The sequence below is a fragment of the Bacillus rossius genome, unplaced genomic scaffold (assembly GCF_032445375.1).
Source record: "Bacillus rossius redtenbacheri isolate Brsri unplaced genomic scaffold, Brsri_v3 Brsri_v3_scf127, whole genome shotgun sequence".
NCBI classification, from domain to species: Eukaryota; Metazoa; Arthropoda; class Insecta; order Phasmatodea; family Bacillidae; genus Bacillus; species Bacillus rossius.
In genome coordinates this window covers 64617-87205 of record NW_026962299.1, presented here as the reverse complement: position 1 = coordinate 87205, position 22589 = coordinate 64617, and the positions used below count along the sequence as shown (strand labels likewise).

The window sequence follows — 22589 nt, the reverse complement described above, 5'->3', positions numbered from 1 at the left end:
AGTAAAAGGCGAAAGATTTATGCGTTTGAAGGGAAACCAGAGCACGGTTGAAACTTTGAAAATCCGGACTATATAGGAAAAATGTGCGGACCACCACTAATGGTGAAAATAGCGTACGGTCGTGCAGCCTGAAGCCGCGAATCGTCCGAAAATCGCCTCGTGGGACACGGCACTCGATATTTCGTGAAACCCTAGGTATGTTGCTAATGGAAAAAAGTTCCCCTCTCGACTGTGCCGTGGTGCCCGCCTTTTTGCCGAGGCGGACGCGACGACCCGAGTGCCGCCACGCGGCAAACGGTGTAACCAAGTGCCGCCACGCGGCAAACGGGGGTAACCAAATGCACGCGGCGGTCGACCGTCGCCGTGGGTACAGAAACAAAGGAAACGAGGTGCGAGTAGAAACGGGCAGTTGTAGGAAGAAATTGTATTTGCATTGTTGGTGTGTACTGTCATGTAGTGTGATGAACTGGCACGGGAGTGTTATGTCTGGGGAAAGAGCTGTTTCGGAGGTAGAAGTACATAACCTCAAAACACGTTGATGAGGTGGTCCGAGCTCCAAGTGAAATAGAAAAGCGAAACACTGCGCAGCATACTTACCTGGCGTAGGGGCTACCCTGATCAAGCAGGGGGTTCCCCCAGGGTGAGGCTCTTCCCTTGCACTTCGGTTGAGCTGACCTCTGCGATTACCCCAAATGTGGGTAACTCGGGCGCGTAATTTTTGGTAGTCGGGACTGCGTTCGCGCTGTCCCGGTGAAAAAATTTCAACTTAGTAGTTGTGAAGTAGTGTTAAGAATTATGTACAGTGAAGTGTAATTTTTTTTTTTTTTTCATCTGTGTATGGTATGTAATGCATTCGTAGGTCTCAAGTTTACGGTGCCTTGGCGAACAACCCCACCGTCTTGAAAGTGCGGAAGGAAGGTACGTAATTGTGCATGGTAATAGTTGAAAAAAGAAAAAAAAAATTCCCATGAACGATACTTGTCCAATTCGATTTTTCAGATTTCCCCCTCCCCGCCTCACCCCCGGGCCCAGTGGTTTAACGGTAACCGGCCCAGTGTGTAAACACTGGGCACAACAAAAAATTGTTAAAGACTCATCAAATGTTCCCCTCCACGGAAATCTTTAGTAAAAGGCGAAAGATTTATGCGTTTGAAGGGAAACCAGAGCACGGTTGAAACTTTGAAAATCCGGACTATATAGGAAAAATGTGCGGACCACCACTAATGGTGAAAATAGCGTACGGTCGTGCAGCCTGAAGCCGCGAATCGTCCGAAAATCGCCTCGTGGGACACGGCACTCGATATTTCGTGAAACCCTAGGTATGTTGCTAATGGAAAAAAGTTCCCCTCTCGACTGTGCCGTGGTGCCCGCCTTTTTGCCGAGGCGGACGCGACGACCCGAGTGCCGCCACGCGGCAAACGGTGTAACCAAGTGCCGCCACGCGGCAAACGGGGTAACCAAATGCACGCGGCGGTCGACCGTCGCCGTGGGTACAGAAACAAAGGAAACGAGGTGCGAGTAGAAACGGGCAGTTGTAGGAAGAAATTGTATTTGCATTGTTGGTGTGTACTGTCATGTAGTGTGATGAACTGGCACGGGAGTGTTATGTCTGGGGAAAGAGCTGTTTCGGAGGTAGAAGTACATAACCTCAAAACACGTTGATGAGGTGGTCCGAGCTCCAAGTGAAATAGAAAAGCGAAACACTGCGCAGCATACTTACCTGGCGTAGGGGCTACCCTGATCAAGCAGGGGGTTCCCCCAGGGTGAGGCTCTTCCCTTGCACTTCGGTTGAGCTGACCTCTGCGATTACCCCAAATGTGGGTAACTCGGGCGCGTAATTTTTGGTAGTCGGGACTGCGTTCGCGCTGTCCCGGTGAAAAAATTTCAACTTAGTAGTTGTGAAGTAGTGTTAAGAATTATGTACAGTGAAGTGTAATTTTTTTTTTTTTTTTCATCTGTGTATGGTATGTAATGCATTCGTAGGTCTCAAGTTTACGGTGCCTTGGCGAACAACCCCACCGTCTTGAAAGTGCGGAAGGAAGGTACGTAATTGTGCATGGTAATAGTTGAAAAAAGAAAAAAAAAATTCCCATGAACGATACTTGTCCAATTCGATTTTTCAGATTTCCCCCTCCCCGCCTCACCCCCGGGCCCAGTGGTTTAACGGTAACCGGCCCAGTGTGTAAACACTGGGCACAACAAAAAATTGTTTAAAGACTCATCAAATGTTCCCCTCCACGGAAATCTTTAGTTTTTTTTTTTTTTTTTTTTTTTTTTTTTTTATCAAAGGGAACTCCCACTGAAGGGAGTTACCCACCAAAAAATTCATCTTTAATATAAAAAGCGGATACAGGTGAACACAAATAAAATAAAACACAACATAGAACACGAATACATGGCCACAAGGGCGAATGGTGACAATCTTTATTCAACACTGACGAAACGGGGCCCCTCCGACGATACCGTCCTAGAGGTCCAGCTGCTTGTTGGGCGGCGAATCTTCTGTGGGCTGCCGGGGGCGACTCGGGGCGCAGAAGGTGCCGGGCCGCAGATGAAGACGGTCCGGAGCAGTGGCGATGGTAGGCAGTAGTTCACTGAGAGCAGAGATCGTGATGGGATGATGCCTGGTAACATTCCTCAGAGCCAACCGTGGACGTGGTGATCACCGTCGTCAGCTGCCGGGCCCACCAGCCGCGACTGCACCAGCGTCAACGTCATCGGGGTCAGGGCGTCTCAAATGATCGTAGGTAAAGAGCGGTCGGCGGGGGTGAGGGGCGTCAGGCAGGGGCTCTGCAAGGAGTCGGATCAGGGGGTTGTCAGAACGCCGGCAGTGGCGGAGGAACTTCTTAGTCACCTTGCAGAGCAGCTCGTGTAAGTGCGGGAGCCCAGTCTGGTCCAGGAGGGTCTGCCGTAAGGTGGCGCGAGGGAGACCGAGCAGGAGGCGGGCACCGAGAAAGTAGGACCGGGCGATCGGACGGAGGTTGTACAGAGAGGAGTGGACCCAAGCCGGGCACGCGTAGAGGAAGTGGGGAAGAACGAAGGAACGGTAGGCAGTCACACGAACGTCGAGAGGGGTGCCGGATGTCGGTCTGAGTACGGTGGCCAGCTGAGCCATGACGGCACGGGACTTGGTGCGGATGGAGTCGAGGTGCGGCAGAAAAGTAAAGGTATTGTCTAGGGTGACCCCCAGATAACGGATGCGAGGCGACCAGGGGATGGCTACGGCGGAGATGACTGGCGGGTGGTCGTGGTGTGGATGAAGTCGGGAGAAGAGGATGGATCGTGATTTAGAGTGATTGAGCCCGATGCCATGCGCGAGGAACTGATTGTTGAGGGAAGTGAGGCCGCGGCCGAGACGGTCGCAGAGCAGCCGCTCGGAAACTGAAGAGGCCAGGAGACAGGTATCATCGGCGTACTGGACAAGATAGGTGCCGGGAGGGGGCTTGAGATCAGAGATGTGGAGGGTAAAAAGTAGCGGTGAGAGAATGGCGCCCTGGGGGACGCCGGCGGAGATGGGGCGGGGGCCGGAGAGGACCCCCTCCACCCGAACCCGGAAGGTGCGACCCTCCAGGAAGGAGCAGAGGAGGCGGACGAGATGAGATGAGAGGTCGGTGGCAGAGAGGCGCTGGAGGAGCTGGGCATGCGGAACGGAATCGAAAGCACGGGCGAGGTCAAGAAGCACCATGCCCGTGTGTTGCCGCCTGGCGAATCCCTGGACCACCAGGTGCTCCACACGGGCAATGGCGTGGGTCGTCGAGTGGCGGGGGCGGAAACCGAACTGGTGGCGGGGTAGAAGGTCCAGGGTGGTGACTTGAAAGAGGAGACGGCGGTGGATCGCCCGTTCCGCGACCTTGGACAGAATAGGAAGAAGCGAGATGGGCCGAAAAGATGAAGGGAGAGACGGGGGCTTGCCAGGTTTGGGGATGGGTGAGACGATGGCGGTTTTCCAGGGGGTGGGGAAGTGGCAGAGGAGGAACATTGCGTTGAAAAGACGGGTCAGAAACACAAGGGCCTTGCGAGGTAGGGCACGGAGCACGGGGGAGGGCAGAGAGTCGTGGCCAGGAGCAGAACGGGGCCGAAGGCGGGCGAGCAGGGTGCGGACCTCGGAAGGCGTGACGAGCGGCAGGGGGAAGGTGGCCGGAAGGGGGGGCAAAGTGACGTGGCGAGACAGGAGGCGGGCCCCGTCCTCGTCGTCCGAAGACTCGGAGGACAGGGAAGGGCCGGGTGCGGATGCGAAGGTGGTCGCCAGGTAGGCGGCCACCGCCTCGGATCGCTCCGAGGCCGTTTCCGCCACACCCGTGGGGGTGGTCAGCGGGGGGATGGTGGTAGGAACCGAGCGGAGACGACGGACGTGAGACCAGAGGGAGCCGGAGCAAGCAGAGAGGGATTGGAGACGCCGAGTCTCCAGACGGGCCCTCCACTCCGCGACCAATCGCCGGCAGCGCCCCCGCAGCACCAGGTACACCCGCCGGTGCAGCAGGGAACGACTAGCCTGCCAGAGGACGCGGAAGCGGTTGCGCAAGGACAAGGCGTCCCGGAGGTAAGGCGGAAATGGGTCGACAAGGGGACGGGGGGGAACCAGAGGTATGTTGGCAGAGGCGGCCGCGGAAATGGCGTCGGTCAGCGAGAGAACGTTGGCGTCAAGGCGGGCAGGGGTATCGAACGGAACAGACAGGTCAATGGCAGCGGAGAGGGAACGCTGAAAACCGCCCCAGTCGGCCTTGGGAAAATCGAAGCGGGGGAGGTGGGGGTTAGAATGGGGGTGAAAGTGAAGTGTGGCAAGAACAGGCAAGTGGTCGGAGGTGCCGGAGGCGATGGTGGTGAGATCCGAGAGAATGGGGAGGGGCGTGGACAGTGCAAAGTCGATGATGCTGGGTTGCCGGTTGAGCTGGGCCGGAAAAAATGTCGGGGTCGGAGGGGCATAAAGAGAGAGAGGAGTACGCCGAAGGAGTTGCCGGAGGGAGCTGCCCCGCCGGTTTGCGGCGGCACAGCCCCAGAAGGGATGGGTGGCGTTGAAGTCCCCGGCCAGCACGACGTGGGCGTCGAGCCGACCGAGGGCGACAACGTCGGCCGTGGGAAAGGCGAACTGAGGGGGGAGGTACAAGGATACCAAGGTCAGGGAGTACGGGAGGCCGTGCAAGCGCACAGCAACCGCCTCGGCCGCGGGGGAAGAAGGGATGCGACGGCGATGATGTGAAATGGTGTTGCGGACGAGTAACGCCACCCCCCCGCCCCGACCATCGCGATCGGCACGGTGGACCGCATACCCGGGGACCAGGACGGGGGCAGAGGGGGAGAGCCAGGTCTCAGAAAGGAACACGACGTCGGGCGATCGCTCGTGGAGCAGGTGCAAAAGGTCGTGGAGCTTAGGGAGGAGGGAAAAGACGTTCCAGATGAGGACACTAAGGGGAGGGGCGGGATCCATCGAAGAAATTCAGAAGGGCCTGGAGGAGCACTTCGAACTTCTCGGTGGAGGTGCGGGCTCGGGAGAGTGCCGTCAGGACAGTCCGGATGAGCGGGAGGTACTGTCGGATGAATGAAATGAAGTCGTGAATGAGGGATGAAAGCGACGAGCAGTCTGAGTCGGAGGCAAGCGGTCGAGAGTCAGAAGAAGGAGCGGAAGGAGGAGGGTGCGAGGTGGCAGAGGGGGGAACAACCGGTACAACGGGGGGAGGGCGTGCCCAAGCATTGGTGGAGAGAGCAGGAAACGTCTTGGGATCGGACAGGGACGGGACAGAGGGCCCGGTCCCCACGGCAGTCGTCGTGGCGTCAGTGAGTCGTTGAGGGTGTCGGCGCAGGTAAGCCTGAATCACGCGACAGTCAGTGGAAGTAGCGAAGTGGGCCCCGTCACAGAGCGTGCAGCGTCGGGTAGTCGAGGTGCAGTCCCGAGACCAGTGGGGCCCAGCGCACTTGAAACAGGCGAGGTCCCGGTGGCATCGGGAGGACGGGTGTCCAGGCCGCTGGCAGCGGTAGCACTGAGGTACGCGCCCCGAGCCGCGGTATTTCTCAACTGCCACCACCCAGCAGCCCAATGTCTTCAACTTCAGGAAGGGGGCTGCCTCACCCAGACCGGATGTAGTGACCAGGAAAGGCCGGGTCGTTGAAGTAGGAGAGGTGCGCATGGCCACCACAGATGCCACAGGTAGGTGCAGGTCGAGCAGGGACTGGGTGACCTCGTCAGCCGTCGTGGAGAGAGGGAGTTTCTTGATCACAACTCGATCGGCACGCTCGTCGGGGCGGAGATGGGTGTAGGGTTTATATCCGAGGCGTTGGAGTTCGTCAAATAGGAGCTGGTGGTCCTGAGGGTTGCTGGTATAAAAGGAGGTGCGGTCATTGACGGAGGTGACAGAGAGAGGACCGGAGAGGAGAGACTGAAAACGTTGTGCAGTGGCGAAGGGGCCGGCTGTGGGCGTGAGAAGGCAGGCGATCGGAGGCATGCGAGGCGTGCGAGGAGTGGAGGTAGGCGGGCGAGGCGCCGCCGAGGAGGAGGCACGAGGCTGCGAGGCTGGAGGGCGGGGTGGAGCACGAGATGAGCTGGGACTCGTCGAAGAGGGGCCCGGGAGAGTGGTGAAGGGCACAGGAGGAGGTTGCGTGTCGGGCCGGTGCCGTTTAGCATGCTGCTTGCGGCGGGGCTTGGCAGTCAAGGGTCGGTCCGAGGAGGCAGCCCCAGCGCCGTCGTCGGTGTCGGTATCCGGTAGACTGAGGAGACTGTCGTAGCGGTTGCTGGTAGGGACGGCATCGTCGGAGGAGTGCTGGTCGGGGTGGGCGCGCTTGACGGTCTTCGTGGGAACGATGAAGCCGGTGTCCATGGGAGTAGCAGTCGCAGCAGGAGGAACGGCGGCAGGCGGTGAGTCGGTCGGCAACAGCGGAAGAGAAGGCGCAGGAGACATGATCGGTGAAGTGATGCAGGCCGTGGTGGTAGTAGTAGTCACAGTTGGTGGTGTTGGAGCAGAGGTAGTCGTAGGCAGAGCGAGGATGGTGGAGACGTCCAGGCCGTGAAGATGTTTCGTCTCGCTGACCTTAATGCAAACAGTCTGGGTGCGCAGCCCGGCCGGCGCGGGGGAGGGAGGCGGAGCCACCCCCCCGACCCCAGCAGCGCCCGCCTCCCCAGACCCGACTTGCATGGTCTCCAAGCGCTGGCGATGCGGTCCACAGTATTGTCGTGGCTGGGGTGGCCGATTGTCAGTAGTCATCTCATCGCCAGAACCGGCCTCGGCCGAGGGCCTCGGACCAAAGTCGTCCCCGCCCTGGTTCGGCGTCATCGGGAGAGAGTCCATTCCAAACTCTCCCCTCGGCCTCCCCAATAGGCTACAACTTGGTTGCCGGGAGTCACAAGAAGTGGCCTCGGCCGATGGCCTCTGACCGAGGTCGCCCCCGCCCTGGTTTGGCTTCATCGGGAGGGAGTCCATTCCAAACTCCCCCCTCAGCCGCCCCAATAGGCCGCGACTCGGTGGCGCACAGCACTCACAAGAAGAAGATCTAGGATCTAAGAACTAGATCTACACAAGAGCACTCCTGGTGGTCGACTCAGGAACTAGCAGCAGCAGGTCTCGGCGGCTCGCTGAAATTGCTGAAAGGAAACCAGTTAGTTAATGGCCAAAAGTGCTCAGATTTGCTTCAAAAAGCTTTTAAAAAATTCCCCTGAACAGTTTGATGCCTTTGAAGGGAAACCAGAGCACGGTTGAAACTTTGAAAATCCGGACTATATAGGAAAAATGTGCGGACCACCACTAATGGTGAAAATAGCGTACGGTCGTGCAGCCTGAAGCCGCGAATCGTCCGAAAATCGCCTCGTGGGACACGGCACTCGATATTTCGTGAAACCCTAGGTATGTTGCTAATGGAAAAAAGTTCCCCTCTCGACTGTGCCGTGGTGCCCGCCTTTTTGCCGAGGCGGACGCGACGACCCGAGTGCCGCCACGCGGCAAACGGTGTAACCAAGTGCCGCCACGCGGCAAACGGGGTAACCAAATGCACGCGGCGGTCGACCGTCGCCGTGGGTACAGAAACAAAGGAAACGAGGTGCGAGTAGAAACGGGCAGTTGTAGGAAGAAATTGTATTTGCATTGTTGGTGTGTACTGTCATGTAGTGTGATGAACTGGCACGGGAGTGTTATGTCTGGGGAAAGAGCTGTTTCGGAGGTAGAAGTACATAACCTCAAAACACGTTGATGAGGTGGTCCGAGCTCCAAGTGAAATAGAAAAGCGAAACACTGCGCAGCATACTTACCTGGCGTAGGGGCTACCCTGATCAAGCAGGGGGTTCCCCCAGGGTGAGGCTCTTCCCTTGCACTTCGGTTGAGCTGACCTCTGCGATTACCCCAAATGTGGGTAACTCGGGCGCGTAATTTTTGGTAGTCGGGACTGCGTTCGCGCTGTCCCGGTGAAAAAATTTCAACTTAGTAGTTGTGAAGTAGTGTTAAGAATTATGTACAGTGAAGTGTAATTTTTTTTTTTTTTTTCATCTGTGTATGGTATGTAATGCATTCGTAGGTCTCAAGTTTACGGTGCCTTGGCGAACAACCCCACCGTCTTGAAAGTGCGGAAGGAAGGTACGTAATTGTGCATGGTAATAGTTGAAAAAAGAAAAAAAAAATTCCCATGAACGATACTTGTCCAATTCGATTTTTCAGATTTCCCCCTCCCCGCCTCACCCCCGGGCCCAGTGGTTTAACGGTAACCGGCCCAGTGTGTAAACACTGGGCACAACAAAAAATTGTTTAAAGACTCATCAAATGTTCCCCTCCACGGAAATCTTTAGTAAAAGGCGAAAGATTTATGCGTTTGAAGGGAAACCAGAGCACGGTTGAAACTTTGAAAATCCGGACTATATAGGAAAAATGTGCGGACCACCACTAATGGTGAAAATAGCGTACGGTCGTGCAGCCTGAAGCCGCGAATCGTCCGAAAATCGCCTCGTGGGACACGGCACTCGATATTTCGTGAAACCCTAGGTATGTTGCTAATGGAAAAAAGTTCCCCTCTCGACTGTGCCGTGGTGCCCGCCTTTTTGCCGAGGCGGACGCGACGACCCGAGTGCCGCCACGCGGCAAACGGTGTAACCAAGTGCCGCCACGCGGCAAACGGGGTAACCAAATGCACGCGGCGGTCGACCGTCGCCGTGGGTACAGAAACAAAGGAAACGAGGTGCGAGTAGAAACGGGCAGTTGTAGGAAGAAATTGTATTTGCATTGTTGGTGTGTACTGTCATGTAGTGTGATGAACTGGCACGGGAGTGTTATGTCTGGGGAAAGAGCTGTTTCGGAGGTAGAAGTACATAACCTCAAAACACGTTGATGAGGTGGTCCGAGCTCCAAGTGAAATAGAAAAGCGAAACACTGCGCAGCATACTTACCTGGCGTAGGGGCTACCCTGATCAAGCAGGGGGTTCCCCCAGGGTGAGGCTCTTCCCTTGCACTTCGGTTGAGCTGACCTCTGCGATTACCCCAAATGTGGGTAACTCGGGCGCGTAATTTTTGGTAGTCGGGACTGCGTTCGCGCTGTCCCGGTGAAAAAATTTCAACTTAGTAGTTGTGAAGTAGTGTTAAGAATTATGTACAGTGAAGTGTAATTTTTTTTTTTTTTTTCATCTGTGTATGGTATGTAATGCATTCGTAGGTCTCAAGTTTACGGTGCCTTGGCGAACAACCCCACCGTCTTGAAAGTGCGGAAGGAAGGTACGTAATTGTGCATGGTAATAGTTGAAAAAAGAAAAAAAAAATTCCCATGAACGATACTTGTCCAATTCGATTTTTCAGATTTCCCCCTCCCCGCCTCACCCCCGGGCCCAGTGGTTTAACGGTAACCGGCCCAGTGTGTAAACACTGGGCACAACAAAAAATTGTTTAAAGACTCATCAAATGTTCCCCTCCACGGAAATCTTTAGTTTTTTTTTTTTTTTTTTTTTTTTTTTTTTTTTTTTTTTTTTTTTTTTTTTTTTTTTAATAAGTGGGGCCCCTAGGGGCCCACACACAAAAACATCATTTAATACATAAAGATACATACAAGGCAGTGGACAAGAACACTGTACAGAACATAAACACAAAGATGAAGAACATGACGATGCTGCTGGACCCCGCCAACACGGAGGTTCTTGAAGGTCCCGGCTACTTGTTGGGTGGAGGGGGGGGTGAGGGACTGCTGGGGGTGAAGAGATGCTGATCCAGGAGCCGCGCAGCTGATGGAGGCCGCGCGGAGAAAACGGCGATGCTGATGACGATGGGAAGAAGACGGAGTGGCGATGTAGATGGTGAACTATGGTGGCGGGTCCGCGGAGGCTACCGGTGGACGTGGAGGTCTACGCCGTCATCTACCGGGCCCACCGGCCGCCGGGACGTCGTCAGCGTCGTCGTCGGAGTCGTCGCGTAAGTGGTCAGTCGAAAAGAGCGGTCGTCGTGGGTGGGGTGCAGGAGGCAGCGGCTCCGCAAGTTGAAGGATGAGGGGGTTGTCGCTGCGTCGGCATCGGCGTAGGAAGTAAGTTGTCATGGAGCGAAGGAGAGGGTGAAGGTGGGGCAGGCCGGAGTCTGCCAGGAGAGTCAGCCTGGAGGTGGCGCGGGGGAGTCCGAGAAGGAGACGAATCCCCAGGAAGTAGGTGCGGGTAATGGGGCGAAGGTTGAAACGGGATGAATGAACCCACACGGGGGATGCGTAGGTGAAGCGTGGGATGACGTAGGAATGAAATGCGGTGATGCGAACCGGGAGGGGGGTGCCAGATGAGGGTCGCAGTATCGGTGCCAGCTGCGCCAAGACCGCCCTGGATTGAGTCTTCATGGAAGCAAGGTGCGGGATGAAAGTGAAGGTACTGTCCAGGGTCACCCCCAGATAGCGGACCTCGGGTGACCAGGGGATGGCAGTGCTGGAAACTCGTGGGGGGTGGTCCTGGCGTGGGTGGATGCGTGAGAAGAGAATGGATTGGGTCTTCGAGCAGTTCAGCCCGATGCCGTGCGCGAGGAACTGAGTAGAGAGTGATGTGAGCCCGCGGCTCAGGCGGTCGCCGAGCATCCGCTCGGAGACGGAGGAAGCGAGGAGGCAAGTGTCATCGGCGTACTGAACCAGGTGAGTGCCAGGTGGTGGTTGCAGGTCGGCGATGTGAAGGGTGAAGAGAAGGGGTGAAAGGATGGCGCCCTGGGGGACGCCGGCCATGATGTGACGGGGGTCGGAGAGTTCGCCCTCCACCCGAACCCGGAAGGTACGACCCCCCAGGAACGAGCAGATGAGGCGTATGAGATGAGGTGGAAGGTCGGTGGCGGAGAGACGGTGAATGAGTTGTGAATGGGGCACGGAATCAAATGCCCGGGCAAGGTCCAGAAGCACCATGCCCGTGTGTTGGCGCCGTGCGAAACCTTGGACAGCCAGCACCTCCACACGGGCGATGGCGTGGGAGGTGGAGTGACGTTTGCGGAAACCGAACTGGTGATGGGGGAGAAGATGCAAGAGGTTGACGTGAAGGAGAAGGCGTGTGAGAATGGTCCGCTCTGCGACCTTAGAGATGATGGGTAGAAGAGAAATGGGGCGGTACGATGATGGTAGGGAAGGGGGCTTCCCGGGTTTGGGTATGGGTGAGACAATGGCCACTTTCCAAGGGGTGGGGAAATGACAGAGAAGGAACATCGCGTTGATGATGCGGGTAAGGAAGACCGTCGCCTTCCGAGGAAGAGCACGGAGGACGGGTGCAGGCAGAGAGTCGGAACCGGGGGCAGAAGGGGGCTTGAGACGGAGGAGGAGTGTGCGCACCTCCGATGGCGTGGCGAGAGGGAATGGCAGAGAGTCCGGAAGAACGGGCAGAGTGACGTGATGTGCGAGGGGGGGGGGGTGTGTCCCCGTCGTCCGAAGACTCGGAGGAGAGGGTGGGGGGGTCAGCGGAGGCAAACGTGGTCGCGAGGTAGGCAGCGACCGCCTCCGATCGCTCAGGGGCAGTCTCCGCCACCCCGGCCGGGTGGGTGAGTGGGGGAATAGTGGTGGGGACCGATCGGAGGCGCCGGACGTAGGTCCACAGAGAGCCGGATGCAGAGGCGAGGGAGCCGAGACGCCGGGTCTCCAAATGCGCCTTCCACGCCGCGACCATCCGGCGGCACCGGCCCCGCAGCAGGAGGAACACCATCCGTGTCAACGGGGACCGGTTGGCCTGCCACAGGCCGCGGAAGCGGTCGCGCAGGACCACGGCGTCACGCAGGTAAGGCGGGAAGGGGGTGATGCGGGTACTTGGAGTGGCCAGCGGAATGTGAGCGGAGGCGGCCGCAGAGACGGCCCGGGTGAATGACACGACGTTGGCGTCGAGACGGTCGGGGGTGTCGAAGGGGAGGGTGAGGTCGAGTGATGATGAGAGGGTGGTCTGGAACCCATTCCAGTCGGCGTTGCGGAAGTCGAAGCGGGGAAGGTGCGGGTTGGAATGGGGGTAGAAGTGAAGGGAGCCGAGGACGGGCAGGTGATCCGAGGCCCCGGCGGTGAGCGTGGTGAGACCAGAGATGATGGGGAGCGGTGTGGTGAGGGCGAGGTCGATGATACTGGGATGACGGTGGTGCTGAGCGGGGAAGAATGTGGGGGTGGCGGGGGCGCAGATGGAGAGGTTAGTACGCCGGAGGAGCTGACGGAGGGAGCTGCCTCGGCGGTTGGCCGCGACGCAGCCCCAGTAGGGATGGGTGGCGTTGAAGTCCCCGGCCAGCACGACATGGGCATCGAGCCGACCGAGGGCGACAACGGCGGCAGAGGGGAAGGCAAATTGGGGTGGGAGATACACGGAGACTAGAGTCAGGGAGTAGGGCTGTCCGAACAGGCGCACGGCCACAGCCTCAGTCGCGGGTGAAGGTGGAATGTGTCGGCGGTGATGGGTGAAGGTGTCGCGCACCAGGAGTGCCACCCCACCCCCCCGACCATCACGGTCGGAGCGGTGGACGGCATATCCCGGGACGCGGAGGGGTACAGCGGGGGTCAGCCAGGTCTCTGATAGGAACACGACATCGGGTGAGTGCTCGTCGACGAGGTGAAGGAAGTCGAGAAGCTTAGGGAGCAAAGAAAAGGCGTTCCAGACTAGGAGCTTAAGGGGCGGCGGGGGATCCATCGAAGAGACCCAGAAGCGCTTGGAGGAGCACCTCGAATCTCTCCGAAGGGGACTTGGCATGGGACAGGGCGGTCAGGGTGCGGCGAATGAAGGGAAAGTACTGCCGAAACAGCTGGATGAGGTCACGTATGATCGCGGTGAATGAAGTGTCGTCAGCGTCCGGTCGGTGAGATGAGGGGCCCTGAGGTGCAGATGGAGATGGCCCGTCGCGGGAGGGGAACAGGGTGGCGGCGGCGGAACCGCGCCGAGTCCAGGCGTTGGAGGTGACGGCGGGAAAGGCACGAGCGTCGGTCAAGTTTGGCGGTCGCGGTCGCGGTGCCGGGGTGGCCTCAGGCTGTTGTCGGGGGGGGTGGCGTCTGAGGTAGGCCTGGTTCACCCGGCAGTCCATGGAAGTCGCGAAGTGCGCCTCGCCGCAATTGACGCACTTCGGAGTCGTCGAAGTGCACTCGCGGGACCGGTGGGGCCCGGCACACTTGAAACAGGCCACCGGCCTCTCGCAGCGTGTGGATGGGTGGCCGGCCTGCTGGCACCGGTAACACTGCGGGACCCGCCCGCTGCCACGATAGCGTTCGACGGAGACCACCCAGCAGCCCAGGGAGCGTAGAGCCAGGAAGGGAGCTGCCTCCCCCAGGTGGTGAGTATTAACCAGGAACGGACGGGTCGTGGCGGTGTCGGTGACGCGGAGCGGAGTGACGGAAGCAACGGGTAGGTCCAGGTCGAGGAGGGCGGCGTGCACCTCCTCGGGGGTAGTGGTGAGTGGGAGACGCTTCAGGACGAGTCGGTCCCCCTTCTCGTCCTGTCGCAGGTGCGTGAAAGGCTGATGGCCGAGCTGGGTGAGGTGGTTGTATAGGAAGGTGTGATCAGCGGCGTTAGAAGTGTAAAAGGAGGTGCGGCCGTCGACGGAGGTGATGGATAGCTTGCCAGAAAGGAGCGACTGAAACGATTGGGCCAGGGTGAAGGGGCTGGTGGTGATGGGGAGGCGGCAGCCGATGGGCGGCATGCGGGTAGGCTTGACGGTGGCGGCGGCGGAGGCAGATGCGGGGGCGGCAGCAGGTTGGGTGGGAGGCCGGGTGCGGGGTCCAGGTGCAGATGCGGAGGTGGATGGTCGAGGCGACGGCTGACGAGCAGCGGAGGTCGATGGCTGAGTCGCGGCGGTCGTAGTCGGTCGGGGGGTGGTGCGGCGGGTGAGGTGTGAGATGCGGGATGACGTGGATGGTGCAGGTGACGAGTCCCGGGACGAGGTCCCCTCCTCGCCGGCGGAGTCGAGCTCGAGGGCGCCAAACCGGTTGGAGATGGAGGTGCGGTCCTCGGCGCGCCCCATCCTCGGCCGCTTCACCGTCCGGCGGGGGAGGCTGAAGCCGGTGTCCATCGGCACGTCCCGGGGGGCCGCAGGCTCGACAGGGATGAGTGGCAGTGAGGGGGAAGGCGCTGAGAATGGTGAGGAGATGGGGTGAGAAGCAGAGGGGGTGAAAGTGCAAACTGTCGTGGTCGTCATGGTGGTGGTCGTGGTGGTGAGGGTTGCTGCCATGGTGACGTCCGGGGTGAAGGGGGTGTCGGAGCAGAAGCCAGGTGGCACCATCTGGTGATGCTTGGACTCCGACACCTTCGTGCAGCGCTCCTGGGTGCGGATCCCGGTCCGGCTGGGGGTGGGGGGCGGCGAGCATCCCTCTGCTCCAGCATCGCCCGAGGCACCCGTCCGGTCTCGGTGGCCACCAGGAGGCCTGGTGTAGTCCCTCAATGGCGGTTGGAGTCGGCCCTCAAAGTCGGAGTCCCCCAGGGGCGGGTCCTCCCCGGACCCCCCCTCGGCCATGCCGACGAGAAACAATCAAGTCGGCAGGCCAAGAGCCACACCTGGGAGGAACTACTCTTCTCGGCCACCTGGTGACAGCCCCAGGAAGCAGCAGCAGCAGTCAGCAGTCAGTTAAAGGTGGAAGAAGATGGAGTGAATATAATAGGAGTGATGCTGAGTAGAACTTGTAAATAAAAATAAAATAATAATTAGTGGAACCCGAGGGTTGAATTTATTTCTGCGGAGTCCCCCCAGCAATGCCCAGGGGGGGACCCTGTTGCTTGCTGCTGAGAGTTACCAGATCCGGATATGCACCCAGCAGCAAGTCTTCGCACCAGAAACGACTGGTCGGATTATAAAAGCACGCGAGGAAAACTCGAATTAACTAAGGAAATCCCTGCAAACCACTCAGAGTAGCACCTAAGAGCAGTTTGAAGGGAAACCAGAGCACGGTTGAAACTTTGAAAATCCGGACTATATAGGAAAAATGTGCGGACCACCACTAATGGTGAAAATAGCGTACGGTCGTGCAGCCTGAAGCCGCGAATCGTCCGAAAATCGCCTCGTGGGACACGGCACTCGATATTTCGTGAAACCCTAGGTATGTTGCTAATGGAAAAAAGTTCCCCTCTCGACTGTGCCGTGGTGCCCGCCTTTTTGCCGAGGCGGACGCGACGACCCGAGTGCCGCCACGCGGCAAACGGTGTAACCAAGTGCCGCCACGCGGCAAACGGGGTAACCAAATGCACGCGGCGGTCGACCGTCGCCGTGGGTACAGAAACAAAGGAAACGAGGTGCGAGTAGAAACGGGCAGTTGTAGGAAGAAATTGTATTTGCATTGTTGGTGTGTACTGTCATGTAGTGTGATGAACTGGCACGGGAGTGTTATGTCTGGGGAAAGAGCTGTTTCGGAGGTAGAAGTACATAACCTCAAAACACGTTGATGAGGTGGTCCGAGCTCCAAGTGAAATAGAAAAGCGAAACACTGCGCAGCATACTTACCTGGCGTAGGGGCTACCCTGATCAAGCAGGGGGTTCCCCCAGGGTGAGGCTCTTCCCTTGCACTTCGGTTGAGCTGACCTCTGCGATTACCCCAAATGTGGGTAACTCGGGCGCGTAATTTTTGGTAGTCGGGACTGCGTTCGCGCTGTCCCGGTGAAAAAATTTCAACTTAGTAGTTGTGAAGTAGTGTTAAGAATTATGTACAGTGAAGTGTAATTTTTTTTTTTTTTTTCATCTGTGTATGGTATGTAATGCATTCGTAGGTCTCAAGTTTACGGTGCCTTGGCGAACAACCCCACCGTCTTGAAAGTGCGGAAGGAAGGTACGTAATTGTGCATGGTAATAGTTGAAAAAAGAAAAAAAAAATTCCCATGAACGATACTTGTCCAATTCGATTTTTCAGATTTCCCCCTCCCCGCCTCACCCCCGGGCCCAGTGGTTTAACGGTAACCGGCCCAGTGTGTAAACACTGGGCACAACAAAAAATTGTTTAAAGACTCATCAAATGTTCCCCTCCACGGAAATCTTTAGTAAAAGGCGAAAGATTTATGCGTTTGAAGGGAAACCAGAGCACGGTTGAAACTTTGAAAATCCGGACTATATAGGAAAAATGTGCGGACCACCACTAATGGTGAAAATAGCGTACGGTCGTGCAGCCTGAAGCCGCGAATCGTCCGAAAATCGCCTCGTGGGACACGGCACTCGATATTTCGTGAAACCCTAGGTATGTTGCTAATGGAAAAAAGTTCCCCTCTCGACTGTGCCGTGGTGCCCGCCTTTTTGCCGAGGCGGACGCGACGACCCGAGTGCCGCCACGCGGCAAACGGTGTAACCAAGTGCCGCCACGCGGCAAACGGGGTAACCAAATGCACGCGGCGGTCGACCGTCGCCGTGGGTACAGAAACAAAGGAAACGAGGTGCGAGTAGAAACGGGCAGTTGTAGGAAGAAATTGTATTTGCATTGTTGGTGTGTACTGTCATGTAGTGTGATGAACTGGCACGGGAGTGTTATGTCTGGGGAAAGAGCTGTTTCGGAGGTAGAAGTACATAACCTCAAAACACGTTGATGAGGTGGTCCGAGCTCCAAGTGAAATAGAAAAGCGAAACACTGCGCAGCATACTTACCTGGCGTAGGGGCTACCCTGATCAAGCAGGGGGTTCCCCCAGGGTGAGGCTCTTCCCTTGCACTTCGGTTGAGCTGACCTCTGCGATTACCCCAAATGTGGGTAACTCGGGCGCGTAATTTTTGGTAGTCGGGACTGCGTTCGCGCTGTCCCGGTGAAAAAATTTCAACTTAGTAGTTGTGAAGTAGTGTTAAGAATTATGTACAGTGAAGTGTAATTTTTTTTTTTTTTTTCATCTGTGTATGGTATGTAATGCATTCGTAGGTCTCAAGTTTACGGTGCCTTGGCGAACAACCCCACCGTCTTGAAAGTGCGGAAGGAAGGTACGTAATTGTGCATGGTAATAGTTGAAAAAAGAAAAAAAAAATTCCCATGAACGATACTTGTCCAATTCGATTTTTCAGATTTCCCCCTCCCCGCCTCACCCCCGGGCCCAGTGGTTTAACGGTAACCGGCCCAGTGTGTAAACACTGGGCACAACAAAAAATTGTTTAAAGACTCATCAAATGTTCCCCTCCACGGAAATCTTTAGTAAAAGGCGAAAGATTTATGCGTTTGAAGGGAAACCAGAGCACGGTTGAAACTTTGAAAATCCGGACTATATAGGAAAAATGTGCGGACCACCACTAATGGTGAAAATAGCGTACGGTCGTGCAGCCTGAAGCCGCGAATCGTCCGAAAATCGCCTCGTGGGACACGGCACTCGATATTTCGTGAAACCCTAGGTATGTTGCTAATGGAAAAAAGTTCCCCTCTCGACTGTGCCGTGGTGCCCGCCTTTTTGCCGAGGCGGACGCGACGACCCGAGTGCCGCCACGCGGCAAACGGTGTAACCAAGTGCCGCCACGCGGCAAACGGGGTAACCAAATGCACGCGGCGGTCGACCGTCGCCGTGGGTACAGAAACAAAGGAAACGAGGTGCGAGTAGAAACGGGCAGTTGTAGGAAGAAATTGTATTTGCATTGTTGGTGTGTACTGTCATGTAGTGTGATGAACTGGCACGGGAGTGTTATGTCTGGGGAAAGAGCTGTTTCGGAGGTAGAAGTACATAACCTCAAAACACGTTGATGAGGTGGTCCGAGCTCCAAGTGAAATAGAAAAGCGAAACACTGCGCAGCATACTTACCTGGCGTAGGGGCTACCCTGATCAAGCAGGGGGTTCCCCCAGGGTGAGGCTCTTCCCTTGCACTTCGGTTGAGCTGACCTCTGCGATTACCCCAAATGTGGGTAACTCGGGCGCGTAATTTTTGGTAGTCGGGACTGCGTTCGCGCTGTCCCGGTGAAAAAATTTCAACTTAGTAGTTGTGAAGTAGTGTTAAGAATTATGTACAGTGAAGTGTAATTTTTTTTTTTTTTTTCATCTGTGTATGGTATGTAATGCATTCGTAGGTCTCAAGTTTACGGTGCCTTGGCGAACAACCCCACCGTCTTGAAAGTGCGGAAGGAAGGTACGTAATTGTGCATGGTAATAGTTGAAAAAAGAAAAAAAAAATTCCCATGAACGATACTTGTCCAATTCGATTTTTCAGATTTCCCCCTCCCCGCCTCACCCCCGGGCCCAGTGGTTTAACGGTAACCGGCCCAGTGTGTAAACACTGGGCACAACAAAAAATTGTTTAAAGACTCATCAAATGTTCCCCTCCACGGAAATCTTTAGTAAAAGGCGAAAGATTTATGCGTTTGAAGGGAAACCAGAGCACGGTTGAAACTTTGAAAATCCGGACTATATAGGAAAAATGTGCGGACCACCACTAATGGTGAAAATAGCGTACGGTCGTGCAGCCTGAAGCCGCGAATCGTCCGAAAATCGCCTCGTGGGACACGGCACTCGATATTTCGTGAAACCCTAGGTATGTTGCTAATGGAAAAAAGTTCCCCTCTCGACTGTGCCGTGGTGCCCGCCTTTTTGCCGAGGCGGACGCGACGACCCGAGTGCCGCCACGCGGCAAACGGTGTAACCAAGTGCCGCCACGCGGCAAACGGGGTAACCAAATGCACGCGGCGGTCGACCGTCGCCGTGGGTACAGAAACAAAGGAAACGAGGTGCGAGTAGAAACGGGCAGTTGTAGGAAGAAATTGTATTTGCATTGTTGGTGTGTACTGTCATGTAGTGTGATGAACTGGCACGGGAGTGTTATGTCTGGGGAAAGAGCTGTTTCGGAGGTAGAAGTACATAACCTCAAAACACGTTGATGAGGTGGTCCGAGCTCCAAGTGAAATAGAAAAGCGAAACACTGCGCAGCATACTTACCTGGCGTAGGGGCTACCCTGATCAAGCAGGGGGTTCCCCCAGGGTGAGGCTCTTCCCTTGCACTTCGGTTGAGCTGACCTCTGCGATTACCCCAAATGTGGGTAACTCGGGCGCGTAATTTTTGGTAGTCGGGACTGCGTTCGCGCTGTCCCGGTGAAAAAATTTCAACTTAGTAGTTGTGAAGTAGTGTTAAGAATTATGTACAGTGAAGTGTAATTTTTTTTTTTTTTTTCATCTGTGTATGGTATGTAATGCATTCGTAGGTCTCAAGTTTACGGTGCCTTGGCGAACAACCCCACCGTCTTGAAAGTGCGGAAGGAAGGTACGTAATTGTGCATGGTAATAGTTGAAAAAAGAAAAAAAAAATTCCCATGAACGATACTTGTCCAATTCGATTTTTCAGATTTCCCCCTCCCCGCCTCACCCCCGGGCCCAGTGGTTTAACGGTAACCGGCCCAGTGTGTAAACACTGGGCACAACAAAAAATTGTTTAAAGACTCATCAAATGTTCCCCTCCACGGAAATCTTTAGTAAAAGGCGAAAGATTTATGCGTTTGAAGGGAAACCAGAGCACGGTTGAAACTTTGAAAATCCGGACTATATAGGAAAAATGTGCGGACCACCACTAATGGTGAAAATAGCGTACGGTCGTGCAGCCTGAAGCCGCGAATCGTCCGAAAATCGCCTCGTGGGACACGGCACTCGATATTTCGTGAAACCCTAGGTATGTTGCTAATGGAAAAAAGTTCCCCTCTCGACTGTGCCGTGGTGCCCGCCTTTTTGCCGAGGCGGACGCGACGACCCGAGTGCCGCCACGCGGCAAACGGTGTAACCAAGTGCCGCCACGCGGCAAACGGGGTAACCAAATGCACGCGGCGGTCGACCGTCGCCGTGGGTACAGAAACAAAGGAAACGAGGTGCGAGTAGAAACGGGCAGTTGTAGGAAGAAATTGTATTTGCATTGTTGGTGTGTACTGTCATGTAGTGTGATGAACTGGCACGGGAGTGTTATGTCTGGGGAAAGAGCTGTTTCGGAGGTAGAAGTACATAACCTCAAAACACGTTGATGAGGTGGTCCGAGCTCCAAGTGAAATAGAAAAGCGAAACACTGCGCAGCATACTTACCTGGCGTAGGGGCTACCCTGATCAAGCAGGGGGTTCCCCCAGGGTGAGGCTCTTCCCTTGCACTTCGGTTGAGCTGACCTCTGCGATTACCCCAAATGTGGGTAACTCGGGCGCGTAATTTTTGGTAGTCGGGACTGCGTTCGCGCTGTCCCGGTGAAAAAATTTCAACTTAGTAGTTGTGAAGTAGTGTTAAGAATTATGTACAGTGAAGTGTAATTTTTTTTTTTTTTTTCATCTGTGTATGGTATGTAATGCATTCGTAGGTCTCAAGTTTACGGTGCCTTGGCGAACAACCCCACCGTCTTGAAAGTGCGGAAGGAAGGTACGTAATTGTGCATGGTAATAGTTGAAAAAAGAAAAAAAAAATTCCCATGAACGATACTTGTCCAATTCGATTTTTCAGATTTCCCCCTCCCCGCCTCACCCCCGGGCCCAGTGGTTTAACGGTAACCGGCCCAGTGTGTAAACACTGGGCACAACAAAAAATTGTTTAAAGACTCATCAAATGTTCCCCTCCACGGAAATCTTTAGTAAAAGGCGAAAGATTTATGCGTTTGAAGGGAAACCAGAGCACGGTTGAAACTTTGAAAATCCGGACTATATAGGAAAAATGTGCGGACCACCACTAATGGTGAAAATAGCGTACGGTCGTGCAGCCTGAAGCCGCGAATCGTCCGAAAATCGCCTCGTGGGACACGGCACTCGATATTTCGTGAAACCCTAGGTATGTTGCTAATGGAAAAAAGTTCCCCTCTCGACTGTGCCGTGGTGCCCGCCTTTTTGCCGAGGCGGACGCGACGACCCGAGTGCCGCCACGCGGCAAACGGTGTAACCAAGTGCCGCCACGCGGCAAACGGGGTAACCAAATGCACGCGGCGGTCGACCGTCGCCGTGGGTACAGAAACAAAGGAAACGAGGTGCGAGTAGAAACGGGCAGTTGTAGGAAGAAATTGTATTTGCATTGTTGGTGTGTACTGTCATGTAGTGTGATGAACTGGCACGGGAGTGTTATGTCTGGGGAAAGAGCTGTTTCGGAGGTAGAAGTACATAACCTCAAAACACGTTGATGAGGTGGTCCGAGCTCCAAGTGAAATAGAAAAGCGAAACACTGCGCAGCATACTTACCTGGCGTAGGGGCTACCCTGATCAAGCAGGGGGTTCCCCCAGGGTGAGGCTCTTCCCTTGCACTTCGGTTGAGCTGACCTCTGCGATTACCCCAAATGTGGGTAACTCGGGCGCGTAATTTTTGGTAGTCGGGACTGCGTTCGCGCTGTCCCGGTGAAAAAATTTCAACTTAGTAGTTGTGAAGTAGTGTTAAGAATTATGTACAGTGAAGTGTAATTTTTTTTTTTTTTTTCATCTGTGTATGGTATGTAATGCATTCGTAGGTCTCAAGTTTACGGTGCCTTGGCGAACAACCCCACCGTCTTGAAAGTGCGGAAGGAAGGTACGTAATTGTGCATGGTAATAGTTGAAAAAAGAAAAAAAAAATTCCCATGAACGATACTTGTCCAATTCGATTTTTCAGATTTCCCCCTCCCCGCCTCACCCCCGGGCCCAGTGGTTTAACGGTAACCGGCCCAGTGTGTAAACACTGGGCACAACAAAAAATTGTTTAAAGACTCATCAAATGTTCCCCTCCACGGAAATCTTTAGTAAAAGGCGAAAGATTTATGCGTTTGAAGGGAAACCAGAGCACGGTTGAAACTTTGAAAATCCGGACTATATAGGAAAAATGTGCGGACCACCACTAATGGTGAAAATAGCGTACGGTCGTGCAGCCTGAAGCCGCGAATCGTCCGAAAATCGCCTCGTGGGACACGGCACTCGATATTTCGTGAAACCCTAGGTATGTTGCTAATGGAAAAAAGTTCCCCTCTCGACTGTGCCGTGGTGCCCGCCTTTTTGCCGAGGCGGACGCGACGACCCGAGTGCCGCCACGCGGCAAACGGTGTAACCAAGTGCCGCCACGCGGCAAACGGGGTAACCAAATGCACGCGGCGGTCGACCGTCGCCGTGGGTACAGAAACAAAGGAAACGAGGTGCGAGTAGAAACGGGCAGTTGTAGGAAGAAATTGTATTTGCATTGTTGGTGTGTACTGTCATGTAGTGTGATGAACTGGCACGGGAGTGTTATGTCTGGGGAAAGAGCTGTTTCGGAGGTAGAAGTACATAACCTCAAAACACGTTGATGAGGTGGTCCGAGCTCCAAGTGAAATAGAAAAGCGAAACACTGCGCAG

The 22589-nt window shown here is 55.4% G+C and overlaps 18 non-coding genes across 18 annotated transcripts; 10 read left to right on the top strand and 8 right to left on the bottom strand.

Annotated features, from left to right (window-relative positions):
- Positions 1–589: 589 nt before the first annotated feature.
- Positions 590–752, top strand: LOC134543591 (U1 spliceosomal RNA). The gene has a single exon (XR_010077077.1). It is a non-coding gene; the product is annotated as a U1 spliceosomal RNA (small nuclear RNA).
- Positions 753–1050: 298 nt separating this feature from the next.
- LOC134543592 (U5 spliceosomal RNA) lies at positions 1051–1169 on the bottom strand. Its single transcript, XR_010077078.1, has one exon. It is a non-coding gene; the product is annotated as a U5 spliceosomal RNA (small nuclear RNA).
- A 543-nt stretch (positions 1170–1712) lies between these two features.
- LOC134543590 (U1 spliceosomal RNA) lies at positions 1713–1875 on the top strand. Its single transcript, XR_010077076.1, has one exon. It is a non-coding gene; the product is annotated as a U1 spliceosomal RNA (small nuclear RNA).
- A 6347-nt stretch (positions 1876–8222) lies between these two features.
- On the top strand, positions 8223–8385 carry LOC134543589 (U1 spliceosomal RNA). Its single transcript, XR_010077075.1, has one exon. It is a non-coding gene; the product is annotated as a U1 spliceosomal RNA (small nuclear RNA).
- A 299-nt stretch (positions 8386–8684) lies between these two features.
- Positions 8685–8804, bottom strand: LOC134543554 (U5 spliceosomal RNA). The gene has a single exon (XR_010077041.1). It is a non-coding gene; the product is annotated as a U5 spliceosomal RNA (small nuclear RNA).
- A 543-nt stretch (positions 8805–9347) lies between these two features.
- Positions 9348–9510, top strand: LOC134543588 (U1 spliceosomal RNA). The gene has a single exon (XR_010077074.1). It is a non-coding gene; the product is annotated as a U1 spliceosomal RNA (small nuclear RNA).
- A 6330-nt stretch (positions 9511–15840) lies between these two features.
- On the top strand, positions 15841–16003 carry LOC134543586 (U1 spliceosomal RNA). Its single transcript, XR_010077072.1, has one exon. It is a non-coding gene; the product is annotated as a U1 spliceosomal RNA (small nuclear RNA).
- Positions 16004–16302: 299 nt separating this feature from the next.
- Positions 16303–16422, bottom strand: LOC134543553 (U5 spliceosomal RNA). Its single transcript, XR_010077040.1, has one exon. It is a non-coding gene; the product is annotated as a U5 spliceosomal RNA (small nuclear RNA).
- A 543-nt stretch (positions 16423–16965) lies between these two features.
- On the top strand, positions 16966–17128 carry LOC134543585 (U1 spliceosomal RNA). The gene has a single exon (XR_010077071.1). It is a non-coding gene; the product is annotated as a U1 spliceosomal RNA (small nuclear RNA).
- Positions 17129–17427: 299 nt separating this feature from the next.
- Positions 17428–17547, bottom strand: LOC134543552 (U5 spliceosomal RNA). Its single transcript, XR_010077039.1, has one exon. It is a non-coding gene; the product is annotated as a U5 spliceosomal RNA (small nuclear RNA).
- A 543-nt stretch (positions 17548–18090) lies between these two features.
- LOC134543584 (U1 spliceosomal RNA) lies at positions 18091–18253 on the top strand. The gene has a single exon (XR_010077070.1). It is a non-coding gene; the product is annotated as a U1 spliceosomal RNA (small nuclear RNA).
- Positions 18254–18552: 299 nt separating this feature from the next.
- On the bottom strand, positions 18553–18672 carry LOC134543551 (U5 spliceosomal RNA). The gene has a single exon (XR_010077038.1). It is a non-coding gene; the product is annotated as a U5 spliceosomal RNA (small nuclear RNA).
- A 543-nt stretch (positions 18673–19215) lies between these two features.
- Positions 19216–19378, top strand: LOC134543583 (U1 spliceosomal RNA). The gene has a single exon (XR_010077069.1). It is a non-coding gene; the product is annotated as a U1 spliceosomal RNA (small nuclear RNA).
- A 299-nt stretch (positions 19379–19677) lies between these two features.
- Positions 19678–19797, bottom strand: LOC134543549 (U5 spliceosomal RNA). The gene has a single exon (XR_010077036.1). It is a non-coding gene; the product is annotated as a U5 spliceosomal RNA (small nuclear RNA).
- A 543-nt stretch (positions 19798–20340) lies between these two features.
- Positions 20341–20503, top strand: LOC134543582 (U1 spliceosomal RNA). The gene has a single exon (XR_010077068.1). It is a non-coding gene; the product is annotated as a U1 spliceosomal RNA (small nuclear RNA).
- A 299-nt stretch (positions 20504–20802) lies between these two features.
- On the bottom strand, positions 20803–20922 carry LOC134543548 (U5 spliceosomal RNA). The gene has a single exon (XR_010077035.1). It is a non-coding gene; the product is annotated as a U5 spliceosomal RNA (small nuclear RNA).
- A 543-nt stretch (positions 20923–21465) lies between these two features.
- Positions 21466–21628, top strand: LOC134543580 (U1 spliceosomal RNA). The gene has a single exon (XR_010077067.1). It is a non-coding gene; the product is annotated as a U1 spliceosomal RNA (small nuclear RNA).
- Positions 21629–21927: 299 nt separating this feature from the next.
- LOC134543547 (U5 spliceosomal RNA) lies at positions 21928–22047 on the bottom strand. The gene has a single exon (XR_010077034.1). It is a non-coding gene; the product is annotated as a U5 spliceosomal RNA (small nuclear RNA).
- Between the last annotated feature and the right edge of the window lie 542 nt (positions 22048–22589).